This window comes from Gouania willdenowi, chromosome 16, assembly GCF_900634775.1.
Source record: "Gouania willdenowi chromosome 16, fGouWil2.1, whole genome shotgun sequence".
NCBI lineage: Eukaryota > Metazoa > Chordata > Actinopteri > Blenniiformes > Gobiesocidae > Gouania > Gouania willdenowi.
The window spans coordinates 21,376,816-21,399,999 of NC_041059.1; the positions used below are offsets into that span (position 1 = coordinate 21,376,816).

The following is a 23,184-nucleotide window of genomic DNA, read 5'->3' on the forward strand; positions in this document are numbered from 1 at the left end:
TGACGACATGTCTACGTAAGGCCGTCGTATGTGCTTGTGTTTGTGCCCAGTGCGCATCGGGTGCTTTGAAAATGGATTTTTACTTACCGATGGCGAGTCTGACATAGTGAGAAAAGTGCAAGGTAAGCTGAACCAGCAGCTTGTATGAGCGATGTCGACTCCTACTTGTAAACAGAGCTGTGCACGAGGAAACCTAGGCTCATGCACACTCTCTCGCACACGTAGGCGTTCCCTCTCAAAAAGCAGGTAGAGTGTCGGGCATGTGCAGAGGGCGTTTCTTTTCTAAACTTCGGGAAAGTCATCCTCCAAACCATTAAGTGCATTTTAAAAGAAGTAAAGTAATTCATTACATTTCTACACCCAACCGTTACTGAGTAAATTATTACGTTTTGTTATAAAAATGACCAGACAACAATACAATGCATCACATCATAGACGACCAATCTGATTAAAAGTAATGCACCGCACAAAAACAGCATTGGACACTGGTTACTTTCTCAGGTTTATAATTCATTAATCTATCTATACCTGGGAACTTTTTTATTTATTTTGAATTGAATTCATTGGTGTTGTTTTATTTTAAAAAAAAACTGTACCTTTTCTTTCATACAGGTGCCTTTGCGGAAAATAAAGTTCCAATTGTGCAATATTGAGTAAGATATGTGAGTATTCTTAAATCTCTGCTAGTTTCTTTACTACTAAGTGTTCCTACAGAATAAAAAAAAAAACATTAACAAATGTAAATCATTAATTACATTTCTGAATCTAACACCTTAGCCTTCTCAGCTCATGACAGTGGTTTTCGGAACTTTCTGGAAATTAGCTTGAGTAACAAAATCCAGAAATCCCTTTTTCAGGAGCCAAAAGCAACCACAAAGGGATCCCAGCAGCTGACCTTTGACCACAGCCACCGTCCTTTTATCATCTCAGTCCTTTCTCCTTTCTTCCCCTTGGAAAAAAAAAAAAAAAAAAAGAAAAAACCCAGCCTCTCCAGAAAAGTTATTATCCTTCCACTATTGTTTCACAAACTCAGCAGCAGTAATGATGAAAAGATTGCAATTATTATCAGGCAAACTGAAGAGAAAGAAAGAGACAAAAAGGAAAGAAAGGGTGAAAAGGAAGATACGAGTTGATGGGAGTGGAGTAGAAGTCCTAATTCTTGTGTCCTTGTGGTGTATTTCAAACCGGAGCTGAAGGGGTAATGGTCTTTTTATTCAGCTGACAAGAAGCTAGGATGTCGAGTTGGCCTCCAATCGATGGACGTCCATTGTCTCCTTGCTGGGCCACATAGACTGAAAAACAAACGCTGGCTTGAGTTATCTACTACAGCCCTGAACAGCTGTTTTTACCAACGTTGAAGAGAAAGCGTAATACATTAGTGGGGCCTATGTAGCTGCGATGACCCCAATGAAAATGCATTACCCTTGTATCACCTCTATTTCTAACGCCCAACAGCTTTAACTGCTGCTATGGGTTTTTAATAGTGGAGCCCCATTCCTGTTTGGTGCTCATGTTATTCATTCATCCTTTTTAACTGACAAAGTAGTGTGTTGAGTGAACATGCTCGGACATTAGTAATGCAAAAAACACAAAAAAATAACCAAACAAATCATCAACATTTTAAACAACTCATTTTTTTGTGTTTAAGGTAAATACATGGCTATTAAATTGTATTATTATTATTTTATGAATGTGAAATGTAGATTTGATTTTCTTTGCCTGATGATAATAATAAGTACTTAATACTGAACTAAGGAACTATTTACAAATAATTTTATCAGCAGTTTTTTTTTTTTTTTTTTTTGCTGCTGATCTAACCTGTACTAATAATTAATGTTAGATTATTGTCAGTAATGCAGAAATGCTGAGCTCCCAATAGATCTATTCAATATTTTTGTTTATTTTCTGGTGCAATTAAAATAATGTATATTTTTATTGCATTTTTGTAAACCTAAAAAAAAAAAAAAAAGAGACAAAACATTTACAAATAAATAAATACATATATTTGTTTGTTGTGCACTTGAACAAGAGATTGGACTTCCTGTGGTAGTTATTATGGATACCAGCCCAACCCCCAGCCCGAAAAATGGTGAAGGCAGTGGTACAATAAGGTAGACCTAATGTCCCAGGGTATGGTGTAGGGGTCTCCAAGATGTGCCATGTTGTATTGATCCACATCATTCTTTGAAAAAAAAAAAAAAAAAAAAAAAAAAGGAGCCAGACTAGCATCTCCACATCACCCCAGCTGAGTAAGGGCTACTGCAGCACTACTGAGAGAATCAATGGTATCCACATGGGTCGACTCATTCCTCTCATCACAACATTCATGTAAAGAAAAAAAAGAAAGAAAAAAAAAAAAACTTTTATTATTATAATTATTCCAGTCTCTTTTTTGAAAAAATACAACTACATTCAACCACAATGACTGTGTGTGTGACTGAGGTTCATTTATGAATGATTAGCAGTTCATTTGCTACAATCTGAGCCTCATGAAATCAATTTGGTTGAAAATTTGAACTTTAACCAAAGCTCTGTATGTTCAAATTACTAGTTCAATGCTCTTCCATTTCCTGAAAAGGATCCACAACTGTCTTTACAAATGTGGCCTTAAACCTTTGAAATGTCCTTATTAGTAGATCTATGCCTAACAAAATGCATTATTTTGCACCATCTTTTAAAAATGGGACAACTTTACCGTTTCCAAGCCTGTGCGCCGCCATGTTGAAATGACATCATTGGTGACGTGATTAGCCCCTTTTAGTCCATTGAGTTCTGTAGGAGGTGAATCATTCTGGATCATTTAGCAGCTTTGTCAGTCAAAATGACAACTTGTGCTGCTTTGGGTTGCTCTAAAAATCAGTAAAAGTTAAAAAAAGTTGATGTAAACCTCTTTTGTTTACCGAAATGTGATAAACAAAGCGCAGCAGTTTGATCCCGGTTGCCTCTATTTCCCATACAGTGTAAAAAGAAAGTATATACATGTAACCGGGGCTTTTCTTCTCTTTTTCATGCCGTCTACAAAACAGCAGAGTTGGACCTGTCACAGATTTTTTCAGCTCAGGGATTTTGTTTATCACATTTCAGTAAACCAGAGGTTCACATTGACTTTTTTTTTTAACTTTTACTGGTTTTTTGAGCAACACAAAGCAGCACAAGTTGTCATTTTGACTGAAAAAGCTGCTAAATGACTAAAAGGGGAGATTCGTGTCATCAGTGACGTCATTTCAACACGGCGGCACACAGTGTAAAGTAGTCCCATTTTTAAAAGTTAATAAAACAAATATGGTGCAAAATAATGTGTTTTGTTACGCATAGATCTTCTAATAAGGACATTTCAAAGGTTTTAGGCCACATTTGTAAAAACAGTAGAATTTTGAATTGGGAATATAAAGAAATAGCTTGTATTTATTACCATAGCGAGCAAAAAAAACCCCCAAAACCTTAAAACATTGCCATCAAATTGAATTAGAAAGTTTGTTCGAGACAAGATGTGTATAGTTCACAACTATTTTTTCTAATTAACCAATTGACGAGAGGTTTTGCGATAATGCAACTTTCAAATATCCATATCCAAAAAAACACCTTTTGGTTGCTCTAATGTACCACACTTAGAAAACCACTAATATAGAACAAGATCTGTGCAGTATAGAGCAAAGTAAGAAATAATAGAAATCCCATTTATCAAAATTTACAATGAAATTATTATTAAAAAAAAAAAAAAAAAGTGAAAAGGTTTTCAGACCTGTGTGTTTGACTTGGATAAGAGAAAAGAAAAGAAAAGAAAAGAAAAGAAAGAAAAAGGTCATATTCCCTTTTCCTCCTGAAGCTAATATTTGACCCACTGATGAAAAGTTCTTCCTTCGGAATTAAGTTGAATGTCCAGCGTTATCTTTCTGTTGGAATTTCTCTTATCACCTGGAGGGAAGCGGGTGACAGATTGATGCACGTTCTTACCTGAGCACTGCACGTACCCTCTGTATGTATCCTGCAATGGACAGATACTGTTAGAGCACCACGCTATTTTATACTTAGACCTCTCAAAAGCTGTTGAGAGATGGGGGTAAGAGAGATAGTCAGGGGGCATCTGTGTGCTTGGGTGGGAGGGAGATTTGGTTTCAGGAGATGAGGGGCTTTGTCTGCAGACCCAAATAATATTCTTGCACAGTTTGTGGCCATATTCAAATCATTTCAACACCTGTTGTTTTGTTTTGGGGTCAATAAACCTTTAACATAACCTTTTAAAAAAAAAAAAAACCTTCCCTTTTTATTCAAGAAATAAAAAAGAAGACAGGTACAAATCTATTACCAAATCCCAAAAAGAAGACAAAACTGGTAAATAAGTGTACAAGTATTTGCTTTAAACATTTATCTGATTGCTTTATTCATTGCTAAATCATGATTTAGTAATTCAATCTTATTATGATACACATGAATTACAGTTTTTATCAGAACTTAACTACAATCCACTCTAAATGCTTGAGCCTTACCAGGCATGTCTTTATTAGCACACATTGTCACGGCATTCCCCAACCAGGAACTTAATACTAAAGACTCAAGTTTCACCTCATAACAAAGGAGATATACTGTCTTAATTGCTTGAGAGATACAGTAAATCTTGAAAAACAAATGTTAATCCTTTACCATCTTTATTAATCTCCATGCGTTTCTAATGTTCCCCATATAATTCACTGGACTTTTTAATATACAGTATATACCTGCATAAAATGACATTGCACTTACAGTGGATACAGCAGATGAACACACATTTTATTACAGCTTTAAAAGCAGTCATATGAAGCTCGGGAAGACCATTGAATAAGATATTAATGCATTACCAGCGCATGCTAATTTCCTTATTTAATGGTGCAGATTAACCCAGAAATGTAGGATTTCTTTATATCTTACATATGGCTATAGAGGTTAAATTGATGAGTCCCTTCCCCAGGTTACAGAAACATAAGATGCCCCGTCATCCACTGCATGATGCACTGAAATTGGCTGAGGGTAATGCCTGATTAGACATCTTGCTGGGCCAGCTTCATACAGCTTTATTTGCTGCTAGAAATGCTGACTGCACCATAAGAGCCAATTACCGTAAGAGAGGTTACGATCTGAGATCAGTAGCTTGGTTTTACAAATGCTTAGGGAAAATTTGGCAGTTATATCTCCACATCCAATAGCAACTTTCTTACTTTTGTTAAGGCCTGAGCCTTTGTAGACATTAGGCTTTTAAAGTGTGTTATGAGACAGCATTTTCTGGGGTTGGACATGTGTTGAAGCTTGGTGGGATTTGGATGTGCAGAGGGTTATTTTGGTGTGTAATTACAGAGATTTATGTGAGAAAACTTGCATTAGCAGGGATCAAACCCTAACATCTAGACATTGTCTCTCTAACCATACTGCAGTGAGCACCTCTTGTGACCTATGACCTAACGCTAGTCTGTAGAGATCAGAACAGCAGAATATATCTAAAGCTGCTGTGCTGAAGTTGAATCCCTTTTTCAGAGCTATCGGAAGAATCTGCCTCCTTCTGCATACCAGGATGGAAGTTATACTTTACCATTAATCTGCACCTGGACAGTGTTGTTCAACTTGTGAGCTTATCGGAGAAGTCTTACATTTTATCATTCACCAGGTGCAGCCACGACATGGTTTAAGGCTGACAGAGTCTCTCTTATCTAGTGTATATATCTCACTCTCACTGTCTGATGCCAGGGATTCAGAAGGAAAATGACGGCATTTGGATGGAGGTTATGAGTAATGTGCTGTCTGTTGTGTTGGTGGAGAACCAAGTCCATATGTGCAAAAAGCTTGGCAGTAAGGCACAACAAAATGTACAAACAATTAACTGAGCATACTTGAAAATGTGATGTACCCATGTCTCAACACTTGTACATTATTAAATAACCATTATAATAAGAGGTGAAAGTAACAGATTACAAGTACTCACGTTTGTGTACTTGAGTTGCTTTCATGGTTACTTGTACTTTTTTTTAGTGTATTTTTAGTAATTACTTGTACTTAAGTACATTTTAAAAGTAATTTTTTACATTTCCACACCCAACCATTACTGAGTAAATTATTTTTTTTGTTTTAAAATGATTAATGAACATTGTGAAACTACAAAAAATGAAATGACCAGACAACAATCAAATGCATAACATCATATTTGACCAACCAAAACAGCATTCAACCTTGGGGTCGTGACCCCATGTGGGTTCGCCTTGAATTCAAATGGGGTCGCCTGACTAGTAATTGATAATAAAAAAAGAATTACTGATTAAAAATATATATTTTTAAAATATTTTAGTTAATCCTTTTCAAATTATAACACCACACACAATCTTAAACAGCTGCTGTACTTTCACTTCCCCAAATATAAATTGAGTTAAAAATCAAATACAGTATTAAAATATTTGAGATGACAGATCTTGTCACTTTGTGCACTAATCCTGCCAAAAACAAACATTATAAAAAGTATAAAAAATATCTGGGGTCGCCAACAATTTGTAACAACAAAATGGGGTCATGACCCAAAAATTTCTATGTATGACGTACTTGTACTTGAGTACAAGTACTCTTTACACCAATGGTTTTTATATAGAGTGCTCTTACTGTAAGTTAACACAGACATCGATATGCACTTTACTAATGACCACCATATGCTTAAATAAAGTAGATGTATGGTTTTAATAATCTCACTGAAAATTGACTAATTGAAATATTAAACTAAATATCCTACTTTTCCTTTTGACCCCTTTCAAGATCCTACCTCAATAAGATTGTAAAATGATTTAAATGTATGAAAAATAAGCATTTAGATTAGAGTAGAGATTAGAGAAACTTTATTAATCCCCAATGGGGAAAGTTGCACGGTTTACACATACAGTCCACAACATGATGTTAAAAGTACACACAAACAAACAAAAAAAAGTTTAAAAAAAATAGAATAAAATAATATAAACATGATGTATTGACATGATTTGGAGCTTCCACAAAACAGACAACAGTTCACAGATGTATGAAAAATAAGTGTTATTTCTTGTAGAATCATTATACGGCAAATAAGTTTGTATGCAAGTAAATAAAGGCATTAGTATCCAAGAAAATTATAAGTAGCTTGGCAAGGTTAAAGAAAATAGGTGTCAGATATACAGTACAACTCTGTAATATACGAAGAGCAAGAATTGATTATTAATGAGTGTACCGTATCAAAAACTTTATTGTTAGAATCAATATACCAGTTTTCCATTTGTGTATACCGTAGTTTACTTCCTCTTAATATTCCTCTTGGTATTGTATGGATATGGTTTTAAAATCAGGTCTTGATAGAATATTGATATATTTGTTCTTTTATTACTGTGATCCTAACAGGTATTTATAGAAAAGAGCAGGAAGAAGAGAGAAGCCAGTGAAGCCAACGAATGCCATTACTTGATATATTACCCAGTAGACATTGTAATTTGTTATATAAGTCTTCTGTAAGCTCAGCCACAAGATTAAAGACCTCCAGTTGAGTGTATCAGTCACCCGTCAACTGCTGGGTCAATTTCCCTTTAACCCTTGTTTTGTGGTTCATAACCCTCTTAAAAATATGACACTGTCAATCCAAATGTAGTGGCAAAGTGTTTTCTGCCCTCAATATCTCTTTCCCTGTAAGATGAGGTCATCCGCATTCATTTAGAATAAAGCAGTAAAGCTGTCGCTCACATACCGTCTTATTCGAAGTTATTTTTTATTCGTTTTTTAATCTAATTTCTTTCTATTCCAGAACACATTCGTGCACGGCTTCCTTTGTGCGTTGGTGGTTTGCCTCCCAGTCAGTTTTTTTCCTGGATTTGGGAGAAAGAGGCTTTTTTTTTTTTTGAGAGGCTTACTAGTCATTAGCAGGCAACACAGACAGTGAATGCATTACACACTGTGACATAAATGAGTAAATGAATCAGCACATCTATTAAAGGGTGTGTTCCCTTCATGGTGCTTTGATACGATAAGCCCATATTTTGTTTTGAATCCTAATGACTGGCGTAGGTGTGCATTCATCATGGATTATTGGCGACTTAATTTAATTGAGCTGAAGCGATCGTCTGTAAATCACATTACACTGTCGTTTCTCTTTATGCCGAGGAGACAAAAGCCCCCGCTGGCTGTGACTTGACAAGACACAGAGGTGGGTGTTCCAGGCGGTTATACTCCACTGACAGAAAGACGGAGTAATGAGGATTAGAGCTGTGTATTTATAATTCAAAATAATTCATCCGAAATATCAGTAATGGAAATGACGCGCGCACAATGAGAACTGTTATAATGTTTGATTGTTGTCACTAGATATCTGCCCGAGCTGTCACTGTAGCTCTTTGTCTAAATCCAGTTAGCATGGTGATAAACTGGTGTCTGCTGGTGTTTACTCTGGAATAGCGGCAGCGCAGCTCGAGGAATGCTCTTATCGCTTTTTATTGCCACTGCTTCACACACTTGGTTAACAAACTGGACGGGGGAAATAAGAGGTGACAGTGTTCAACCCCCTTGTGTGCCTGCCGCCTCATACACTCAGCTAATGTCCATCAATTTCCCTCATTATTCAAATGAGATGAATGGGACATTGTCATGCAGCTAGAGCCAAGTGGCATGTTATTTTGACCTATGGTAGATGTCGCAACCTTTTCCTGGTACCTTCGCTTATAGCTGCTTAGACTGAAGGAGTGTTGCCTGGTGTAAATAATGGGCCCTTGGGGTGTCAGGCTTTTACAAGACGAGAATCTATAAATCAGCCCGGCTTGACTAAACCATCAATTTAAGTCTGGAGAATTGACACCTGGCAATTTTGCGTAGAGTTTTTTTTTTTTTTTTTTTTTTTATGAAAAAGAAAAGTGATAAAAGACGTGTGTCATGAGAGCGAAAACTAACGCAGTGAATGTCTTTCTTGTCAAGCAACAAGGCCACTGCCAGACTAATTTTCAGTTATTACATTGACTTTTATTTGGATCTCCATTAGCTTTGGCGAGAGCCATTGCTTTTATTCCTGGAGTCCACACCCAGTACTATATTGACTTATTAGTGCAGTACACAATTACATATAACACATCACATAACAAAGCAAACAAACAACAACTAAAACAATTTACAAAACAAAAACATTATTCATACAGTTGGAACCTGAATTAACAATTTCTCCAACATGTGAATTTTAACATCAGATGATTGGTTATTCAGCAATATACACTTACAATATATCAATATACATGTATAGTTATAAATCAATATACATTTGTTGTTATAAATCAATATACACTTACAATATATCAATATACATTTATAGTTATAAATCAATATACATTTACAATATATCAATATACATGTATAGTTATAATTCAATATACATTTACAATATATCAATATACATTTATAGTTATAAAACAATACACACGTACCTTTATAGATCACATAAAACTCATCAAACTTACTCTAATTAATTGTATTCAGTAGCTATTATATCATTAGGCATCTAGAGCTGATTTGGTAATACATTTTCTTTCAGTAGTTTTTTTTTTTTTTTTTTTTAATCTAAATTTGTTATTTTCTTGAATTATTTGTCTTGGAAGAGTATTCCATGTCACCATGACCCTGTACATTACAGTACTTTTCATTGTATTTTGTCTTTGCTTTAGGTAGAGTGAATATACCTCCTGTATGTAGCATGCCTTGTTTTATATACGTGTTCATCAGAATTAAAAGCCAATCGGCCAGTTGTTGAGTGTCAGACATTTTCATAAATCCAAACTACAAACAGAGAAGAAAAGATCACAAACTTACCCAAAAAGAGAACACTTTGTGACACTGACGGTGGCGTTAACTGCAACAAGCGACAGTAAAGAAATGGCGGGGTGAGGGCCCTCTGTGTTCAGAGGAGGAGGCCAAGTGTATTGTATCCCTTAACCTACTGTTATTGCCACACAACACAAGCGGCGATGGCGGCCCCAGCCTTTATGATGAAGCACCCATCTTCTCTTGAGAAAGAAGGTTTGCTTACTATTTCATCATTCCCTGGGGCCACAGGAAAATAAGCCCATCAGTTGTCATCGTGACAGGATAAAAATGGAGCCGTCATATTTCAGTAACACAATGCAAGCAAAGGGGGCGAGAGAGAGAAAGAGAAAGAGAGCGAGAGAGAGAGAAAGGGGAACATTGAGAGAGTGCCATCCAGCACCATCACCCATATCCAGCAAATAAATTAGGGACCAGCCCTGTTCTCACGCAAAGACGAGAAGTTAATATTATCTCCTCGGGATAATTATAGCAAAGTTCAATTACTGACACAGCATTACCGTGTGGCCTTGCACCGCAGGTTCTGACACACACCCCTTTTGTACATTTATCTTTTCACTCCAACACAGTAAATCTGCATGATGGCAGTGATTTATCTACTCGTGCCCGCTCCCTAACTCCAGCGCCATTCTTCTTCGCACACAACGATCGGCTCCGGTCCCGTGAGTCCCCTTGAGCTTAATGTAAGCTTTTCTTTTTACACTGTGTTTTCTAACCAATTTGTGCCCCCCTCAACACCCCCCACCCATTCTTTTCTTTTTTTTTTTTTGTTGTTTTCAATGAATGGCGCAGAGGTCTGGGATTTTGAATTTACTCCACAAGATGTATGACCTGGTGATAGCTATAAGAGGGCACATATGAACACGACTGCAAATCCTCTGGGTGCACTATAACAACTGTGTTGTGTAGCACTACCCTGATCTCTCAACAATGCGGCTCCTGAGCACACATTTAACGTTCAGCGTGAAAAAAAAAAAAAAAAACCTTGACACTGACCGCAACTGAATGAAATGCGTTGTCTTGTCAGCGTAAAAGACGTGAAGTCGGCTCAGTTAGCGTCAGTCGGCGTTGGTGTTCTTCACAGCAATAACAAAGGAAGAAAAACTTGAAAATGTACAGACCATTTCACTTTTTTTTTTTTAAAGTTTATTAGTTCATAGCCATTAATGATGTTTGGATTCAAATTTTAGGATTCATGAGTAAAAATGATTTAATAAAGAAGATTACTAAAGATGATGATTTTTTTATTTATTCATCGCTTGTTCCTGTTGTATGTTTTTGTATTTTGTATTTTTGCTGTATGATTGACTTGTATGACTGACTTGAATTCCAACTGAAAGTTTTATTGTATCTGTTAGTGATCTTAAAATGATATTTATCATGGTTGTAATTTAGTTATTTTTTTTTTAACCGATAGAAAGTACATAACTCGCACTGTATACATTGCACCTTGACCCCCCCCCCCAATCTTTCCATCCTTTTCATCTTCCCAGATGGAATTAGCTTTCTTTCTTTTTTTTTTTGGAAAAATGGAATTAGCTTTCAAGCTAGTGTCTTGTACAAATATCTCTGGTTTTATAACTTAATGTATTTGTATGCTGTCCTAATAAATTAATAAATGGAAATTAATGAAATGTTAAGTCACTGCTGCTTATACTAGATACATTTTTTTTTACACATTTATATCTTAAATTATTTACTTTTTACAGTACATTTCTCCATACAAAATGATAGTGACAATGTGCTTTTATATTGATAATCAAAGTGTAAATCTCAAAAATATTTTGATTCATTTAATATTCTATCAATTCAAGGCAAGTCAATAGAAAAATATGTCTAAACATACATTTAACCCATTGTGTATTTTCCCACATGTGATGTTATATTGTTTGATACGACACGAGATGTGGAAAATGCAAAAACTAGACGAATCCGTGTCAAGAGCAATTGATGAAAAGGACACAATACACATCCATAAATTGTTTGAATTGCTGACATGCGGTCACTTTTATCAACTATTAAGTATTCAGATGTGTCACAAGCAGCTCTGAGGATATCTTCTGTGCCACCAGCTTCCCTGTGCAGATGTACGTTTGGGAGAATTACATCAAAAAGATAAAAAAAAAAACAGGAATATCAAATTAGGAAGAATATATTACAGAACAATGTGTAAGTCAGCCATTTTTATATCACACAGGCTCTTACTCCCAGTGTGACATTTGATCTACAGCATATTATATCCCATACTCAGTACCGGCTTATTTGCATAAAAATTGACTGTCTGCCTACTAAGCAACGGCCTTCTTAAAGACTCAGCTCAAACTGTGTGTGTGTGTGTGTGTATCTCTGTCTATGTGTGTGTGTGCGTGTGTGTGTGTGTGTGTGTGTGTGTGTGTTTGTGATGAATATGAACGTCTAAATCAAGCCCAAGACTAACCATCCTATTCCACAGCAAATTTTTTTGGCGACGCCACAACAGTCGCATTGAAGCAAATCAAATTTTATTCTTATGAGACACATGTTAAAGAGGTGTACACTTTCAGTAATTACTCTGTAAACTCAGCCTTGTATTTTCATGCAAATGTGTTAGATAGTGACACGTCAAATATGAAATCCAATTTGTTGGTTATGAAACACATGTAGGGAAGAAATGTGTACACTAATTATTTCTGGGGCATCTTGCTCCCTCCCCTCACCCATTTCATACACAAACCAAACTGGATATTACATTTGCTTAAAACTCAATCATGAAAAATGAAGACTCGATTTGAGAAATTTTAATAAAGATAAGTTGCCTCTATCATTGAATCGGGGAATGCTAATCGGCGCTTTCATTCGGGTGGCGGCAGATAATGTCACCCTAGCTTGAGGCTCTTATTTTGCAATAAAGCATTTACATTCTAATGATTTTATTATAGCTTATACAGGCTGTCAGCGACAGACCAACTGAGCTGTAGCCCCCTTCCTCCCTGCCTCTCCCATTCAAATCGCCGGCAAATTGTATCAGCTATCAGCTCATACTGCTTTTATCAAGCTGGCCCAGTGGCAAGCCGGGCCCCTCCACAATGAGATGTCTATTGCTTGAAGAGTCTGTATTTAATCATTTCTGCTCGCCGGTATTGTTCTGCTTACAGTGCATAAATAAGTGCTTCAAATAACCCCGGAGTGCCACTGACAATGAAACAAAGTATCTGTCTTATTTATCTTCCTTGCATTTTTCACCACGCTCTCTTATGTGTAAATATATTTCTATACTTTTTTTTTTTTTTTTTTCTATTTTCTCTTTAAACCACTTTCCTTATTTGCTGCAGGCAATGTTTCTTATTCCCACACCTAGCCTCTTGGAACAGTTTGAAATGACTCACTGATGAGTAGAAAGCTTTGGAGATTTAGATAACCAAAAATAAAAAAAATAAAACACTTTTGAATAGCAAAAATGGACCTTCTCCTCCACACTATTACTGAATCATGTGGAAGAAGAGGGAACGAGTGATTGGACCTGGACTGTTTTCTTTTGGCATTGAATAACCATTTAATTTATCTACTAAAAAGAAGGTAGGAGGTAAATCATCATATATTAGCTCATGCAGCTAAGGCATCAACATTTCACAATTTAACACCTGGATGATTGGATTATTTGCCTCGTAAAACATTGGGGTGTAGTTTATGATCTACCTGGTCTCAGTAGAAAGACTAAATGTTATTAGTAAATGACACCTGTCTGCAGTTCTGAATATAATCTATTATGTTAACAATACTTAACCTAAAACCCAAGTTACTTTTTTTTCTGTAGAAGTATTAGTATTTCATTTTATTTATGGTGTAAGTCTCTAATTTATGCTGAGAAGCTGGGCAAATGTGAAAACAAATATATAATTTAAAAAATAATCTTAAATACAGGAAACGATACTAACCAGGTATTACAAAACTAAATAAAACACAAAACATATATGCAATGCATTACATTGAACTAAACATAACTCCGATAGATAAATCATTTATTTAATTTTGAAATTGAAAATGCTAGTTAAGTCCCCACCTGGTGTAATACAACTCTAGTTATTGGGTGGCCATAACACAATAAGGATACAGTGTTTTTTGAATTGTTTAGCGGTAAAGCATCGCATACAAAATATTTCCATTTGCAATAAAAGCCTGAAATGCCCATCGCTAAATAGCAATGTCTATTTCTATTTTGTTGAATTCATTATTAAAAAAAAATTATTGGAATAACAACAATTAGTCCACACAAGTTTTCCGCAAAAAAAATAAATATTTTGCATAAACTTCTTCAGAATGACTATGAAATGTCTTAGTTGGGTATTGTCATTGAATTTTCATTTTCAATTAAAAAATGGAACAGAGTAATGGCATAATGCCATTATTCATGTCTTTCAACAGTCTCCCTGTGTTCTGATGCAGCGTTAATGTCTCGCTGCCTGTTCGGGGTGTACCCATTCCTTCGTCAGCCTGTATTGTGTTCCAAGTTTAACAAGAGTGCTTTGAACTCACTTTGCAGTTGAATCACTCCACCCTAGGGCAGATTTGTCACCGTAGCCTCATGTATCAACACAGGATAGAGAATGCCTCAGAGGGACTTTGACTAATTGGGGGGAGTTAAACCACTGTTCATGAATCTTTGGCCTGATCCCCTCAAAATATAATGAATCTGGGCAGGTTTTGAAAAGCCAGGAAACATTTCTTCTGACCTCACTTGTGAAGAGTTATTCTGGGAGACAGGATCGTAAACCCATCCCTCTTCACCTGAGGCAGTTAAATACCTGCCATTGTGCACCATTGTTCCGTTATTGCTGTTGTCCCTTTTTCTTTCAAACTCAATTCTTTATTTTGGTGTATATTGTTACTCCAAAGGAGCTCTTTTTATCCTGAAGGCAAACATCAAACTAAGAGACAATATCAGCTCCACAAAAGACCTCCAAACTCCATTATGTTTTTGCACCTCTCTTTCTCTACCACTCTATTCTTTCCTTTTCCCCCCCCCGTCCTGCCTTTTAGAAAGTATCGTAATTCTTTCTTGAGTTCTAGTAAGAATTCTCTTGCCTTGAAGTCCTGTGGATATGTGATCCGACTCATGTCAGTTTAATACACTAATGCAAAGTTTTAGTTTGGAATTGCAGGAGTGTCTTGCAAAGACTGACAAGACAATAGATGTATAACACTTCTTTATTGATATTCTTAGAAACTGACTATTGGTTTCTACTGTTATTATACATTTAATTTATATGTCATCCGACTAAAGTAAAAGGTAATAAAAGCAGTCAGATAGGGGATTTGATAAGCCAACATTTAAAAAAGAAATAGATAAAAAAAAATATTGTAGATTAAAACAAAAAAAAAAGAAGGAAAAACCAATGAAACTCATTGGGCAGGATTTACATTCAGAACATCAGTAGACCAAAGCGCTCTCCTTTCAGTCATTGCATTATTCACTGTGTGTTCATTTCCTGTTGATCAGATGGACTGTTTGATGTATTTCCCTAACTTGACACAATGATGCTGATAAAACAGTGGCAAATTTACTTATTCTGGTGACAGATAGCAATTTAGCGGGAAATGAAGTTGTCTTGACGACGATGCCACGTTACACACGCGCTCCTTGGCAAATAACCAACCTAGTTTGAATAATCACTGCCGTTCTCTGTTAAAATGATTTTTTAAAGCCCGGCTTAGAGAAAGTCTTTGATGTGATAATAAAAATGCCCCGCCTGTGAGAGAGAGGTGGTGAGAAAGTGGAAATTATTTCAGTATTAGGATGTCAGTCAATCCCACCCCCCCCCCCCCCCCCCTTATTAACTGGTAATGATTGAGTTACTACATCCACTACACTGTGCCTTCATTGCTTGGGTGTGCAGTACATTTGATTTCCAAAAAGGTTGTGGATTCTTTAATCTATTTTCTGTTACTTGATTCACATTATTCAGTTGGGCAAGAATATGAAACATTGGTGTTTTCCCGTCGTCTGCTGTCAGACACATGCCACTGTAGCAGGCTTGACAAGTGAAGCTAAAATCCCAAATAAAAGCGTTATTCCTCAATACAGTTAAAATTTTCATCTGTTTTACATAAAACAAGACCCTAATACATGATTTAAAGCACTTTCACCTATCACATGCATTAAGATAATGGACATGAATAATGAAACCTTTTGTAGCATTAAGATATGATGCATAAAAAAATGAGAAATCTTTTTTTCTGTAAAGATGACAAAAAATGTATATTATATATTATTCATTTGGCTCTCTGGTGTACAGTATTTTTTACCGTATATCTCAAACATGAAAAGGTAGAAATCAATTCATTCACTTTTTAATTTAATAAGACAAGCAAAAACAACAAAAGTAATTGTATTATGTAAAGATATACATACATGTTGCACAGTTATTGTTATAAAGGAAAAGTTGAATTCTTTTGCTTTTATTTTATTTAACATAATAAAGTTTCGGTTAGCTCACACTACCGCAATTTTGAAGTACAAATGATAGCATAATGGTAACATGTTAATACACACCAGACAGGTTTTGGTTGCTCCTTAAATCAAATACATCTACTACTACTTTTTTTATGTTAATGTGAAATGTATTTCATTATTTCACATTTGTTTATCACAATCTCTTTGATCAAAATCTCCTCAGCGTGTGAACCTGGGGGAGTGTAGTCTCTACAAGCATTACTACTTCATTTTAAGTCGTAGTAGTATCTTGAATATTGATTGGTTGTAGCTTCATTAGCTGGGATCTGACATGTCAGATTGATGTCTCTTTAAACTGGGTCCTGGTCCGGAATACCTGGGGAACTATTACTCGTACTATTGACTTTGGGCTGTTGTGCTGCAAAGCCTCCAGAGACTTGGTGTTTGCTTTAATGGGATCCATCAATTCAGCTTCTCTTTAAAAAATAATATTGTTTTACTACTCAGGCTGTATCCAAATATGTATTGGTTGTTTTTTTCTTAAAGATGACAGAAGATCGTGTCGAGTTTTTTTACATACGAAATTTGCAATGTTGGGTGATCTAATTTTACCAAGTCATGACAAGATACTTGTTTTCAACAAAAAACAACACACAAGGGAACCTACCAAAGAAAAAGATAAATCCAATATCAGTGATGTAGAAATTTCAGTTTAGATACACATGTGGGAATAGGGCAATTGATTTTCATGAACTTGATTGTGGGATTTTTTCAGTTCCAACATTGAATTTAGTTCCACTCTGCTTTAACACACAGAGACCACAGGAAGTTTGAGGTACATAAAAGCACAACCTTGTAGACCTTCAAGTTCACCTTGTAGTGCGGGGGAGGAGGGCTTGGTTTCCCTTCAGATGGCTCTGAATAGGCACTTGAAAAGAGGTAGATAGAATGAAAGAGTGATAGAACAAGAAGAAGAGAGGGAGAATTAAGTGATCTTGGTACATGATGAAAAGGAATGCTAATGTTAAGTACATTGATCAGTTGCTCCGCTACTGCCAACCCACCCTTTGCCCCTTGCGGTATCAATACATTGAAAACATCATTTGTATCAGCAGCTGTTTCTTTAATTAAGATCTGGCCCAAATCTTTGATATTGATCTGTGCCATTACCTTATCGACATTGTCTCGCCGAGCTGACTCAGTGGCTTTTTATTCTATTAAAATAGCCTAGCTTAGAGGTACAAAGTGCACCACTGTATTATGTCATATAAGCAAAGCCACGTCTTTGTCTGCTGTCTGCACGAAGTATTCAAGGTAAGTGGTACAGATCAGTATTGACATCCTTTTGCATCACTTAACAAAATTAAACATGTGGGAAAACAGCTAGCAAGACTGGAATTCTTGTGGGAATGATGCTTTAAAGTCTATCTTAGAAAGCATGTCATTTGACCCGTGTTTCAGGCCACGGTTGCATTCTATGGTATTCGAAATTTGTTCTTGTATAATAATCACTTTCATACCATAAGGGTTTTAAATGTCTAAAGATTATATATAATGACGCACAGGTGAAATGACACTTTTAACACTGTCAATGACTGAAATTGTAGAATTTGGGGTTAGTATATATTTATATACTGTACAATATTTGATGTTTTTAAGCATTTCAAAAGAGTATTTGTCCCTCAAACTGTCCACCTTTTGTTTGAATATATATATATAAACCTTACACACATAGTTTACACTCAGAAATGGTGAAGTGTGGGCCACCCGTAAAGTCTTTTATCGCTACACTAGAAAGCAGCAAGGCCAAGTATTTACAACAACATCAAATATTGAAGCTAGACATTTTTTAATCAAAATGTTACAGAGAATCATCTATATGAAAGAAAGATAATGAAGAATCAAGCTGTCAGTTATTACCTTCGCCAATGAGTTTTCACCTGGATTACGTCAAAAGTACTTAATCGATTTTCAAATTAACCAAACCTTACGCCATGGAAGACTACATTAAATTTCATCATGCATCTGGATTAATATCCTAATTCTGGATCAGTTTCAAAAATCTAAAAATCCCTATATCTTGTCATTGGTGAAATTTAAAAAAATATTATTATCTTGGTTTGTAATTCTCACAAGTCTCACAAGCCTTTAAAATGTGAACGATCATGGTACCAAGTTCAGGATTACTGAGCTAGATAACAATATTTGGAGCTTGGGGGAAGTTTGCGCTCTCTGAGTGCTCTTGTTTGCTTTGGGAATCTAGATACCAGTTTTTACAGTTATCATACTGCTATTGAAATACAGTAGTCCGTCGTTTATCGCGGGGGTTACGTTCTAAAAATAACCTGCAATAGGCAAAATCCGCAAAGTAGTCAGCTTTATTTTTACAATTATTAGACATGTTTTAAGGGTGTAAAAGCCCTCACCACACACTTTATACACTTTTCTCAGACAGGATTTAACATTTCTCTCTTGTTTAAACACTCTCAAAGTTCAAACCTTCGTAGATTTTTTAAACCATAAACCTGTTTTCAAACATACAGCACTTCAGTCACACTGCTAACGATCAGAAAGTGATGCCGAATGCATTTAGAGTCTTTGTTAACGATGACGTCAGGCAAAAAAACCTGCAAAACACTGAGGCCACGAAAGGTGAACTGCGTTATAGTGAGGAACAACTGTACTCATAACATCCCTTCATTTTGATGTCTTTTCTGTAATTGAATGTTTAAACACTTTATTTGACTCTGTTATCCTGTTTTTTTTTTTTTTTTTTCTTTTCGTTTAGGAAACTCATATGTACATCAGCCAACTCTTCTGTTCTTCCTTCAAGCCCCTACTTCCTTACCCTCCCTATTTTCCTGCCTCCCTCTGAGGCATTTGCAGAGCTGCCTGTTGTCTCCTCCCCAATCCAGCCTCGCACATGGCACGTATGCTATAGGAGAGGTTTCTTTTTCCACAATGTCTTGCTGTGCCTCAGGTGAGGTTTCAGAAGAGCCAACCATCGCAGCCTCCCCCTTGCAGGCAGTCATCAACACTCCCCCAGCCTGCATTCTGCTGAATACCGCCAGTCAATCCCACTTGTCTCACCACATGAAGCAGTCCAGCATCTACCCACCTGATAAAATACACAACTCCCTCCTCCTTCTTCAAGCCCCTGAAGTGTTAAATTTGTTTCCCCCCAACTCAACCCCCACCTACCCCTGCAGGAGCGCCCCACATAACACTCCTGAAACACCCCCCGAGAAGAGTATTTATTTATTTTTCTATGGGTGAAAGGATTGGTGGAGGCTTTGCATCTCCATGGGCATTTTGAACGACGCCTGCTTCGCTCCGATTGCAACCACCACAAACAAATCCAATAGCCAACGTTAATCTGATCATCTCATCCCCAGCACTTTTCATGCTGGGTTCCTCCCTCAGAACCCCTTGTACTAGTTCCAGTCTGGGAGTGTGTGATAAGACACTGGAAATTTAGTCATCATCTTCTGTGAAAAGGAGCTCAGAGGAGGGATTATGATATTCCTATAACCTTACATTGGATATGGACAGGGGCAGCTCCTAGCGTGGATACAATCCTGTACATGGCTGTCCATCTCGCCCTTTTTTCTCCCGTTCCCATCCGTCATCTATTCCTTTTTTAAAAGGTTGACTTTACAAGATTAGTGCAGGCTAGCCATCATCATGTTAGCAGAGATAGTGTTAGAAAACATAGTGTTTACTCTTGTCGACTACATTTCTCTGCCCTGATAAGAAGCTTGATAAAGATATTACCTATTAATTCTATTTTTGTGTGCACTGAATCATGAAAAACTCTTAAAAGTGTGTATGTGAAAGGGATAACTTGGATATATATTTAGTGAAGAGAAGTTCTTGAGGCTTTATAAGAGGCTGTTTCAACAAAAAGCTCTTGAGAAAGAAATAGTCAATTGAACATCTGTGTGCGCACCTTTTTGGGTGGATTCTTTTTTCGCAACACGTAAAAAAATAAAGAAAGTAGGTGATATACTGTAAAAATACTCCTGTTCCCCATAGACTTCATTTTCTTCAAGTTGGCATGTGACATGTCACGCGCCTCCCACTAATATGAACGCTAACAGTAGACTTTTGTAAGTCCTTTTTTGCAGCCGTGGGTATCCTTTAGTTTGGCATTTAGCATCATGCCTTTCACTAATATTTGAATGAAGTGATGATGTTTCACTACGCTTTGTACATAATTGTATTTGTGCATCCCAATATACTCAATCAGTTCCAACGTTGTTTTGCTATATTCAAACTGACTCAGTTCAATACAAGTTCCTTCAAAACAAATGTATAACCAGCAGGTGTAGTTGAAAAAAAAAAAAGTTTTGATGCTCATGGCTTGCCTTCAAAAAAATAAAAAAAATACTTGACCATTTACAAAGGCTGAATAAAAATAAAATTGCCATGCCTCTATTTTTCCTGTCATACAGTATACCTCTGTAGACTATGTGCAAAAAGATTTCAATAGAATGTGCTGCTTCAAACGTCTTGCGTTTAAAAGCAAAGCTGACTAGGAAATATAAAGCAAACAAAGTGAATATTTTTCACCTCTGATACAGGATTTGCAGTGAGAAATACAAACTCAATAAAGTCAGAGGCAAACAATTACAAAGCAGTAGCTGCAGACAAAAAAAAACAACAAAAAAAAAACAAAGCCGTGCTTTACTGTCACACAGCACATAGTTTGCTACGTATAATCATGAAATAAATTTCAAGACGTGTTTGACATTGTCAATCGGGATGCATCTGAAAAATTTTACCATAGACTGTAAAAAGAATGGACGGAACAACCTCCCCGGTGGAGTGAAGCTTTTAATTTTAGAGCTCCCCCTGCTGACTGGCTGCAGTATAGGTCATAAACCCCGCCTCCTCAATGATAACGGATGGGATGTGGGTCAAACTGTAAAGTTAAAATATTCGTCACATTATTTTTTTTAAAACCTAAACTCTGCTGTGATCATCAGTTATTATCAGCCTATATTGTGTTCAAGTGCTGATTTTTCTGTGAAGTTTTGTTTTAAATAAGTTATTTGAGGTTGAAAAATGTGATTTTACATCATATTTGACAGCCACGGCTCTTGCGTAGCTCTTTTTGTGAATAGCAGTTACATCGTGAACAAAAGCCGAGACGCCATTTAACTAGATAGTTGAGTTGAAATATATCGTGGTTTTGTACAAACCTCTATGATCTGAACAAGCCGTTGGTAGAAAAGTAGGAAAAGTACTTATGTTCTTGGCGTAGCTGGGCTGCGTAAGTCATCAGGGCAGTACGCTAAATGGGCGGGACGTGCTACCAGGTCGGGCTCCTCCCGCCGGACCCTACTGCGCAGAGTCTGGCTCCAAATGGCGTCAAATTTGCAAGATTGAAGTGCCCATAAGCGCCGTATTTTGGCTTCAAGAGCGTTGAACAGCTACACTGTGCACCCACTGCTTTTTAACAGAGGTGTAAAGAGTACTGATATATGCTACTCAAGTAGAAGTACTGTTACTTGATTGAAATTGTACTCAAGTACAAGTACAAGTAAGTAATACATAAAATACTCAAGTACAAGTAAAATGTGGCTCAATTAAACAGTACTCAAAGTAAAAGGTAATAGTAACTTTCACCCTTCACGTTTATATTTGGTAATAAATATTGCCACGGTTCTCTTGCATACAGTAAACATCTCATGTATAAACTTAAAAAGGAAGAAACCAAATCTTGCACAACTGGAACTTAATTTATTTCCCACAAAGGCATCTGTATAAAATAAAAGGTTTGTCAAAATGTACAATTCTTTTGAAAATACAGTAATACCAATTAATTCAATTCAAAATAAAAGATATTCTCAGGCTCTAAGCATAGCTATATTTATGAACTCTAAAACTGTGCCATACCAAATGTGCCTAATGGGTAACAACAGGTAGAAACCACAACCATTGCATTATGTTTAATCTGATTGGTTCAGCTATGACGTGATGCATTTGATTGTTGTCTGATCATTTCATATTTTGCAACCCAGACTCACTCCCATCTCGTCACATATCGACGCCAAGGGTACCCCTTCGGCATCACTATGTGATGCTAAGGGTCCGTAAGCTTTTATTCTCCGCAACTTTTCAAAATAAGACTAAGAGCCATAACCCTAACCTAACCTAACCTAACCCTACCCATAAGTTATGGGTAGATTTCTCACTAGAAACATCATAAAAACAATTGTTTCCGAAGGCCGACCTTTAGCGTCATAGTGACGCCAAAGGTTCCCTCCCAAACGTCGATATGTGATGAGTTGGGAGTGAGAGAATGTGTTGTTTTTTTTGTTGTTTCAGAATGTCCGTTTATGATTTTAAAACAAAAAATGAATGATTTACTCAGTAACGGTTGGGTGTAGAGATGTAACAATTTACTTTCCTTCTTTACTTGCAATCTGTTACTTTCACCTCTGCTTTTTACTGTCTTTCTCTCTCTGTCAAACTTGTCTCTATCCTCTCCCTATGACTCGGTGCAGTGCATCGTGCACTTCTCTATTCTTTTTATACCTCCTGTGATTGACTCATTCAAAGTCAGATCAAATTAGGCCAGGGCTGTCCTGCTGATATCCAGAGTGACAGAGATGTCCCAAGCCACAGGAAGCAGCAGTTACAGTTCCGACACCACCAACCCCCCCACCAGCCAACCCAGCCCCCGCACTTCCCACATCTCCCATCAATATTTCATTAGGTAACCATAGAAGCGAAGTGTAAGTGAAAACGCACACGCACACACAGACTATAATCCTCAGCCAAACACATACACTTTCTTGTTTTTGTTTTTTTCTGTTTCAGCCGCACAGGTTTGCTGAGTTTTTGTCTAGCCAGACGTGCAAAGACAGCTTTAACTCACCCTCCAACACACACACACACACACACACACACACACACACACA

At 36.7% G+C, this 23,184-nt stretch overlaps 1 long non-coding RNA gene across 1 annotated transcript in view; it reads left to right on the top strand.

Annotated features, from left to right (window-relative positions):
* LOC114478352 (uncharacterized) overlaps nt 1–20,645 on the top strand; it is a 40,741-nt gene extending 20,096 nt beyond the window's left edge. Inside the window, exon 3 of the long non-coding RNA XR_003675841.1 lies at nt 19,044–20,645. This is a non-coding gene — a long non-coding RNA (uncharacterized LOC114478352). The remainder of the gene's footprint in view (nt 1–19,043) is intronic.
* Nucleotides 20,646–23,184: the final 2,539 nt, after the last annotated feature.